The sequence below is a fragment of the Columba livia genome, unplaced genomic scaffold (genome assembly GCF_036013475.1).
Source record: "Columba livia isolate bColLiv1 breed racing homer unplaced genomic scaffold, bColLiv1.pat.W.v2 Scaffold_107, whole genome shotgun sequence".
NCBI classification, from domain to species: Eukaryota; Metazoa; Chordata; class Aves; order Columbiformes; family Columbidae; genus Columba; species Columba livia.
The window spans coordinates 114,774-125,859 of record NW_027043012.1 but is presented as its reverse complement, the minus strand read 5'-3'; positions in this window follow the sequence as shown (position 1 = coordinate 125,859).

Sequence of the window (11,086 nt, the reverse complement as noted above, 5' to 3'; positions counted from 1 at the left end):
GTGACACAAACACGCAGTTCAATGGGTTTTGTGACACACACACTGTCCAACCGTATTAGTGACACACACACACGGTCCAATGGGTATTGTGACACACACAATGACCAGGGGGGTTTTTGATACACACAGGCTGTCCAATGGGGTTTGTGACACAAACGCTGTCCAATGGCATTTGTGACACACACTGTCCAATGGGGTTTCTAACACACATGCTGTCCAATAGGGTTTATGACACACACATTCTGTCCCATGGGGTTTGTGACAGACATGCTGTCCAATGGGTTTTGTGACACACACTCTGACCATTGGGCTTGTGACACACACGCTGTCCAATGGGGTTTGTGACACACACACTGACCAGGAGGTTTGTGACACACACACGCTGTCCAATGGGGTTTGTGAAACACACACTGTCGACTGGTGTTTGTGACACACACTCTGTCAAATGGGTTTTCTGACACACACACTGACCTGGGGGGTTTGTGACTCACAAAGGCTTTCCAATGGGGTTTGTGACACACACGCTGTCCAATGGGATTTTTGACACACACTGTCCAATGAGATTTCTGACACACACGCTTTCCAATGGGGATTGTGACACACATGCTGTCCAATGGGGTCTATGACACACACACTCTGTCCAATGGAGTTTGTGACAAACACACTGTCCAGGGGGGTTTGTGACGCACACACTGTCCAATGGAGTTTGTGACAGGCACACTGTCCAGTGGGGATTGTGACACACACGCTGTCCAGGAGGGTTTCTGACTCACATACTGTCCAATGTGTTTTGTGACACACACGGTCACCAATGGGTATTGCGACACACACAATGTCCATGACGTATTGTGACACACAAAATGTGCAATGGGGTTTGTGACACACACACACTGTCCAGTGGGGATTGTGACACACACACGCTGTCCAATGGGGTTTGGCACATGCACTCTGTCCAATGGGGTTTGTGACACACACGCTGTCCAGTGGGTTTGTGACACACGTGCTGTCCATGGGGTTTGTGACACGCACACTGTCCAATGTGGTTTGTGACACACACACTCTGTCCAATGGTTCTTGTGACACACACGCTGTTAAATGGGGTTTGTGACGCACACACTCTGTCCAATGGTTCTTCTGACAAACACAGGCTGTCCAATGTTGTTTGCGACACGCATGCTGTCCAATGGGTTTCGTGACACACGCACTGTCCATGGGGGTTTCTGACCCCCACTCTGTCCAATGGGGTTTGTGACACACACACACTGTCCAATGGGGTTTGTGACGCACACACATTCCAATGGTGTTTGTGACGCACACGCTGTCCATTGGGGTTTGTGACACACACACGCTGTCCAATGGGTATTGTGACACACAAACGCTGTCCCATGCGGTTTATGACACTCACGCTGACCAATTGGGTTTGTTATACACAAACTGTCCAATGGTGTTTGTGAAATGCATGATGTCCAATGGGTTTTGTGACAAACACAAAGTCCGATAGGGTTTGTGACACACACACACTGTCTAATGGGGTTTGTGACACACATACTCTGCCCAATGGGTCTTGTGACACACATGCTGTCCAATGGTGTTCGTTAAACACACGCTGTCCAATGGGGTTTGTGACACAGAGGCTGTCCACTGGGGATTGTGACATAAACACTGACAAATAGTGTTTGTGACACACACACCTATCCAATGGGGTTTGTGACACACACACTTTCCAATGGGGTTTCTGACACACACGCTGTCCAATAGGGGATCGCGACACACACGCTGTCCAATAGGGTTTGTGACACAGACACTTTCCAAAGGGGATGTTACACACAACATGTGCAATTAGGATTGTGACACACACATGCTGTCCAATGCTGATTGTGACATACACGATGTCCAATGGAGATAGTGACACACACATGCTGTCCAATGGTGTTTCTGACACACGCGCTGCCCAGTCGGTTTTGTGACACACACACTGTACAGAGGGGTTTCTGAGACACACACTGTGCAGTGGGGTTTGTCACACTAACTCTGTCCAATGGGGATTGTGACACACACACGCTGTAAAATGGTGTTTCTGACACACACGCTGTCCAGTCGGTTTTGTGACACACACACTGTCCAGTGGGGTTTGTCACACACACTCACCAATGGGGATTGTGACACACACAATGTCCATGATGGTTTGTGACACACACACAGTCCATTGATGTTTATGACACACACACTTTCCAATGGGGCTTGAGACACACGCACTCTGTCCAATGGGCTTGTGACACACACAATGTCAGGAGGGTTTGTGACACACACACTGTCCAATGGGGTTTTTGACACATACACTCACCAATGGGGATTGTGACACACACAATGTCCATGATGGTTTGTGACACACACACAGTCCATTGGGGTTTATGACACACACACTTTCCAATGGGGTTTGAGACACACGCAATCTTTCTAATGGGCTTGTGACACACACGCTGTCCAATGGGGTTTCTCACAAACACTCTGTCCAATGGGGATAGTGACAAACACGCTGTACAATGGTGTTTGTGACACACTCAATCTGTCCAATGCGCTTGTGACACACACGCTGTCCAATGGGGTTCGTGACACACACTCTGTCCAGTGGGGTTTGTGACACAGAGACTGTCCAATAGGGTTTGTGGCACACACACGCTATCCAATGGGGTTTGTGACACATAAACTTTGCAATGGGGTTTGTGACACACACACTTTGTACAATGGTGCTTGTTACACAGACGCTGTCTAAAGGGGTTCGTGACACAGACGCTGTCCAACGGGTTTTGTGACACACACAATCTGTCCAATGAGCCTATAACACACACACTGTCCAATAGTGTTTGTGACACACACGCTATCCAATGGGGTTTGTGACACACGCACACTGTCCTGTAGGGATTGAGACACACACACTTTCTAAAGCGGTTTGTTACACACACGCTATACAAAGGGTTTTGTGACACACACTCTGTCCAATGGGGACTGTGACACACACACTCTGTCCAATGGTGTTTGTGGCACACAAGATGTCCAATGGGGTTTGTGACATGAACAGTATCCAATAGGGATTGTGATTACACACTTTGTCCAATGGGGTTTGTGACACACACACTCTGTCCAATGGGTCCTATGACACGCCCACTGTCTAATGGGGTTCGTGACACACACGCTGTCCAGAGGGGTTGTGACACACACACTGTCCAATATGGTTTGTGACACACAGACGATGTCCAATGGGGTTTGTGACACGCTCACTGACCATCGGTGTTTGTGACACACACAGTCTGTCGAATGGGTCTTGTGACACACACGCTTTCCAATGGGGTTTGTGACACACACTCTGTCCAATGGGTCTTGTGACACACACACTCTGTCCAATGGGTCTTGTGAAACACACACTGTCCAATGGGGCTTGTGACACACACACAATTTCCAAAGGTGTTTGTGAGACACCAGCTGTCCAACGGGGTTTGTGACACAGATGCTGCACAATGGGGATTGTGACATACACACTGTCCAATAGGGTTTGTGACTCACACATGCTATCCAAAGGGGTTTGTGACACACACACACTGTCCAATGGTGTTTGTGAAACGCATGCTGTCCAATGGGTTTTGTGAGACACACACTGTGTCCAATGGGGTTTGTGACACACACAATTTCCAATGGTTCTTCTGACACACACACTGTCCAATGGGGTTTGTGACACACACACTCTGTCCAATGGGATTCGTGACACACACAATCAGTCCAATGGCGACTGTGACACACACGCTGTCCAATGGGTTTTGCGACACACACAATCTGTCCAATGGGGATTGTGACACACACGCTGTCCGATGGGTTTTGTGACACACACTCTGTACATTGGGCTTGTGACACACACGCTGTCCAATGGGGTTTGTGACACACACGCTGACCTGGAGGGTTTGTGACACACACACGCTGTCCAATGGGGTTTGTGACACTGACACACACACTGTCCAATGGTGTTTGTGACACACACACTATCCAATGGGATTTGTGACACACACTGTCCAATGGGGTTTTTGACACACACGCTGTCCAATGGGGATTGTGACACATACACGCTGTCCAATGGGGTTCGTGACACACACTCTGTCCAGTGGGTTTAGTTTCACACACACACTGTCCCATGGAGTTCCTGACACACAAACGCTATCAAATGGGGTTTGTGACACACACACTCTGTCCAATGGGCTTGTGACTCACACGCTCTCCAGCGGTGTTTGTGACACACACGCTATCCAGTGGGGTTTGTGACAAACACTGTCCTATGGGGTTTCTGAGACACACGCTGTCTAATGGGGATTGTGACACACATGCTGTCCAATGGGGTTTATGACACACACACTGTCCAATGGGGTTTGTGACAAACACACTGTGCAGGGGGGTTTGTGACGCACACGCTGTCCAATGGGGTTTGTGATACACACGCTGTCCAATGGGGATTGTGACAAATACACGCTGTCCAATGGGGTTCGTGAGACACACTCTGTCCAGTGGGTTTAGTTACACACACACGCTGTCCCATGGTGTTTGTGACTCACAAACACTATCCAATAGGGTTTGTGACACACACACTCTGTCCAAAGGGCTTGTGACACACAAGCTCTCCAATAGTGTTTGTGACACAATCGCTATCCAGTGGGGTTTGTGAAACACACGTTTTCCAATGGGGTTTGTGACACACATACACTGTCCAATGGGTTTTGTACACACACTCTGTCCATTGGGCGTGTGACACACACGCTGTCCAACGGGGTTTGTGACACAGACACTGTCCAGTGGTGTATGTGACAGACGCGCTGTCAAATGTGGTTTGTGACACACAAACTGACCTGGGGGGTTTCTGACACACACAGGTTGTCCATTGGGGTTTGTGACATACACACGCTGTCCCATGGGGTTTGTGACACAGACGCTGTCAAATGGGGTTTGTGACACACACACTGACCTCGGGGGTTTGTGACACACACAGGCTGTCCAATGGGGTTTGTGACACACATGCTGTCCAATGGGATTTGTGACACACACTGTCCAGTGGGGTTTCTGACACACACGCTGTACAATGGGGATTGTGACACACATGCTGTCCAATGGGGTTTATGACACACACGGTCACCAATGGGGATTGTGACACACACAATGTCCATGACGGTTTGTGACACACACACGCTGTACAATGAGGATTGTGACACACACACTCTGTCCAATGGGCTTGTGACACACACACTGTCCAATGGGATTTCTGACACACACGCTGTCCAATGGGGATTGTGACACACATGCTTTCCAATGGGGTTTATGACACACACACTCTGTCCAATGGGGTTTGTGACAAACACACTGTCCAGGGGGGTTTGTGACACACACACTGTCCAATACGGTTTGTGACAGACACATGCTATCCAAAGGGGTTTGTGACACTCACACTATCTAATGGGGTTTGTGACACACACGGTATACAAAGGGTTTGAGAGACACACAATCTGTCCAATGGGGATTGTGACACATATGCTGTCCAATGGGTATTTTAACACATACACTCTATCCAATGCGTCTTGTGACATGCACGCTATCCAATGGGGATTGTGACACACACACGCTGTCCAATGGGTTTTGTGACACACAAACGGTCCAAAGGGGTTTGTGACACACACGCTGTCCAATGGGATTTGTGACACACACGCAGTATCCAATGGGGATTGTGACACACACACGCTGTCCAATGGGGTTTGTGACACACACACTCTGTCCAATGGGTCTTCTGACACGCACGCTGTCAAATGGGGTTCATGACACACACGCTGTCGAGTGGGGTTTGTGACACACACACTGTCCAATGAGGTTTGTGACACACACACGCTATCCAATGGGTTTTGTGACACGCACACTTTCTAAAGAGGTTTGTGATACACACACGCTGTCCCATGGGGTTTGTGACACACACGCTGACCAATTGGGTTTGTTACACACACTGTCTAATGAGGTTTGTGACACACACACGCTGTCCAACGGTGTTTGTGACTCACAGTCGCTATCCAATGGCTTTTGTGACACACACACTGTCCAGTGGGTTTTGTGAAAAACACACACTCTCCAATGGTGTTTGTGACACACATGCTGTCCAATGGGGTTTGTGAAACAGACGCTGTCCAATGGGGATTGTGACACACACACGCTGTCCAATGGGGTTTATGAAACACACTCTGTCCAATCGGGTTTGTGACACACACAATCTGTCCAATGGGTTTTGGGACACACTCGCTGTCGAGTGGAATTTGTGACACACACACTGTCCAATAGGGTTTGTGACACACGCACGCTATCCAAAGGGGTTTGTGACATGCACAATTTCCAAAGGGTTTTGTGACACACACACTGTCCAATGATGATTGTGACACACACACACTGTCTAATGGGGTTTATGAAACACACGCTGTCCAATGGGGATTGTGACACGCACAATCTGTCAAATAAGGATTGAGACACACACGCTGTCCAATGGGGATTATGACACACACGCTGTCCAATGATTATTTTGACACACACGCTGTCCAATGGGGTTTGTGAAATACACAATCTTTCCAATGGGTCTTGTGACACACACGCTGTCCAATGGGGTTCGTGACACGCACACATTCTAAAGGGGTTTGTGACACAAACACTCTATCCAAAGGGTTTTGTGACACACACACTGTCCAATGGGGTTTATTATACACACTCTGTGTCCAATGGTACTTGTGACACACACGATGTCCAATGGGTTTCGTGACACTCAGGCTATCCAATGGGGTTTGTGATAAACACACTCTGTCCAATGGTACTCGTGACACACACGCCATACAATCGGTTTTGTGAGACACACAGTGAACAATGGGGATTGTGACACACACGCGATGTCCAATGGGGTTTTTGAAAAACACATTGCCCAATGGGGTTTGTGACACACACGCTGTCCAATGGAGATGGCGACACACACAGGCAGTCCAATGCTGTTTGTAACACACACGCTGTCCAATGGGGATTATGACACACACGCTGTCCAATGGTGTTTCTGACACAGATGCTGTCCAATGGGGTTTGTGACACACAGGCTGTCCAATGGACATTGCGACACACACACGCTGTCCAATGCTGTTTGTGACACACCGGCTGTCCAATGGCGTTTGTGGCACACACTCTGTCCAATGGGGTTTGTGGACAAACACACACTGTCCAATGGTGTTTGTGACACACACGTTTTCCAATGGGGATTGTGACACACAAGCTGCCCAGTGGGGTTTGACACACACTCTGTCCTACGTGGATTGTGGCACACACACGCTGTCCAATGGGGTTTGTGACACACCCACTGTCCAATGGGGCTTGTGACACATACATAGTCCAATGGGGTTTGACACACACTCAACCTGTCCAATGGAGTTTGTGATACACACGCTGCCAAATTATGTTTGTGACACCCACTCTCTCGAATGGGGTTTTTGCCATAGACACTGTCCAAAGGGGACTGTGACACACACACAATATCAAATTTGGTATGTGACACACACACTCTGTCCAATAGGATTTTTGACACACACGCTGTCCAATGGGGATTGTGAAACAAACACTGTCCAGGAGGGTTTGTGACACACACACTCTCCAAAGGGGTTTGTGACACACACACTCGCCAATGGGGATTGTGAACATACACAATGTCCATGACGGTTTGTGACACACACTCTGTCCAATGGGGTTTGTGGAAAAACACACACTGTCCAATAGGGTTTGTGACACACACACGATATCCAATGGTGTTTGTGACACACACACTTTCTAATGGGGTTTGTGACACACACGCTATACAAAAGGTTTTGTGACACACACACTGTCTAATGGGGATTGTGACACACACACGATGTGCAATGGTGTTTGTGACACACACGCTGTGTAGTGGGGTTTGTGACACAGACACTGTCCAATGGGGATTGCGACATACACACGCTGACCATGGGGTTTGTGACACAGACGCTGTCCAATTGGGATTGTGACATACACACGTTATCCAATGGGGTTTGTGACATGCACACTTTCCAAAGGGTTTTGTGACACACACAGTGTCCAATGGTGTTTGTGATACACTTGCTGTCCAAGGGGGTTTATGACACACACACTGTCCAATAGGTTTGTGACACACATACGCTATCAAATGGGTTTTGTGGCACATACACTGTCCTATGGGGTTTGTGACACACACACACTATCCAATGGGGACTGTGACACACACACGCTGTCTAATGGTGTTTATGACACACACGCTGTCCAATGGGGTTTGTGACACACAAAATCTGTCCAATGGGGATTGTGACACACACGCTCTCCAATGGGGTTTGTGACATGCACAATCTGTCCTATGGGGATTGTGACACATACACGCTGTTTAATGGGGATTATGACACAGACGCTGTCCAATGGGGTTTCTGACACACACAAACTGTCCAATGGATATTGTGACACACACGCTGTCCAACGGGGTTTGTGAAACACACAATCTGTCCAATGGGTCTTGTGACACACACGCTGTCCAATGGGGTTCGTGACACACACGCTGTCCAATAGGGTTTGTAACACAATCACGCTACACAATGGTGTTTTTGACACGCACACTTTCTAAAGGGGTTTGTGACACAAATATGCTATCCAAAGGGTTTTGTGACACACACAAAGTCCAATGGGTTTTGTGATACACACTCTGTGTCCAATGGTACTTGTGACACACATGGTGTCCAATGTGGTTCGGGACACACACGCTGTCCAATGGGGTTTGTGATAAACACACTCTGTCCAATGGTACTTGTCACACACGCTATACAATCGGTTTTGTGACAAACACACTGTCCAATGGGGATTGTGACACACACATGATGTCCAAAGCTGTTTGTAACACACACGCTGTCCAATGGGGATTGTGACACACACGCTGTCCAATGGTGTTTGTGACACATATGCTGTCAATGGGTTTTGTGACACACACACTGTACAATGGGGTTTGTGGTACACACTGTGTCCAATGGGGTCTGTGGACAAACAAACACTGTCCAATGGTGTTTGTGACACACACGCTGTCTAATGGGGATTGTAGCACACACAATCTGTCCAATGGGGATTGTGACATGCACGCTGTCCAATGGGGTTTGTGACACGCACGCTCTGTCCAATGGGTCTTGTGACACACACGCTGTCCAATGGGGATTGTGACACACATGCTGTCCAATGGGTGTTGTGACACACACGCTGTCCAATGGGGTTCGTGACACACACGCTGTCCTATATGGTTTGTGACACACACACGCTATCCAATGGGGTTTGTGACACGCACACTTTCTAAAGGGGTTTGTGACACAAACACGCTATCCAAAGGGTTTTGTGACACACTCAGTGTCCAATGGGGTTTGTGATACACACTCTGTGTCCAATGGTACTTGTGACACACACGCTGTCCAATGGGGATTGTGACACACACACGATGTCCAATGGTGTTTGAGACACACACGCTGTCCAATGGGGTTTGTGACACACACTCTATCCAGTGGGGTTTGTGACACAAACACACTGTCCAATGGGGATTGTGACAGACGCATGATGTCCAATGGGGTTTGTGACAAACACATTGTCCAATGGGGTGTGTGACACACAGGCTGTCCAATGGACATTGCGACACACACACGCTGTCCAATGCTGTTTGTGACACACAGGCTGTCCAATGGCGTTTGTGGCACACACTCTGTCCAATGGGGTTTGTGGACAAACACACACTGTCCAATGGTGTTGGTGACACACACGCTGTCCAATGGGGATTGTGACACACAAGCTGCCCAGTGGGGTTTGACACACACTCTGTCCTACGTTCATTGTGGCACACACACGCTGTGCAATGGGGTTTGTGACACACCCACTGTCCAATGGGGCTTGTGACACACACATAGTCCAATGGGGTTTGACACACACTCAACCTGTCCAATGGAGTTTGTGATACACACGCTGCCAAATTATGTTTGTGACACCCACTCTCTCGAATGGGGTTTTTGCCACAGACACTGTCCAAAGGGGACTGTTACACACACAGAATATCAAATTTGGTATGTGACACACACACTCTGTCCAATAGGATTTGTGACACACACGCTGTCCCATGGGGATTGTGAAACACTCACTGTCCAGGAGGGTTTGTGACACACACACTCTCCAACGGGGTTTGTGACACACACGCTCGCCAATGGGGATTGTGACATACACAATGTCCATGACGGTTTGTGACACACACTCTGTCCAATGGGGTTTGTGGAAAAACACACACTGTCCAATAGAGTTTGTGACACACACACGATATCCAATGGTGTTTGTGACACGCACACTTTCTAATGGGGTTTGTGACACACACGCTATACAAAAGGTTTTGTGACACACACACTGTCTAATGGGGATTGTGACACACACACGATGTACAATGGTGTTTGTTACACACATGCTGTCCAATGGGGTTTGTGATACAGACGCTGTCCAATGGGGATTGTGACACAAACACGCTGTCCAATGGAGTTTGTGAAACACATGCTGTACAATGGGGTTTGTGACACACACAATCTGTCCAATGGGTTTTGTGACACACTCGCTGTCCAATGGGGTTTGTGACACACACAGGCTGTCCAATGCGGTTTGTGACACACACGCTGTCCAAAGGGATTTGTGACACACAAAGTCCAACGGGGTTTCTGACACACAAGCTGTCCACTGGCGATTGTGACACACATGCTGTCCAATGGGGTTTATGACACACACACTTTGTCCAAAGGGATTTGTGACAATCAGACTGTCCAGGGGGGTTTGTGACGCATACGCTGTCCAATGGGGTTTGAGACACACGCGCTGTCCAAAGGGGATTGTGACACACACACTCTGTCCAATGGGGTTTGTGACATATACACTGTGCAATGGGGTTTGTGACACAGACACACTGTCCGATGGGGATTGAGACACACACGCTGTCCAATGGGGT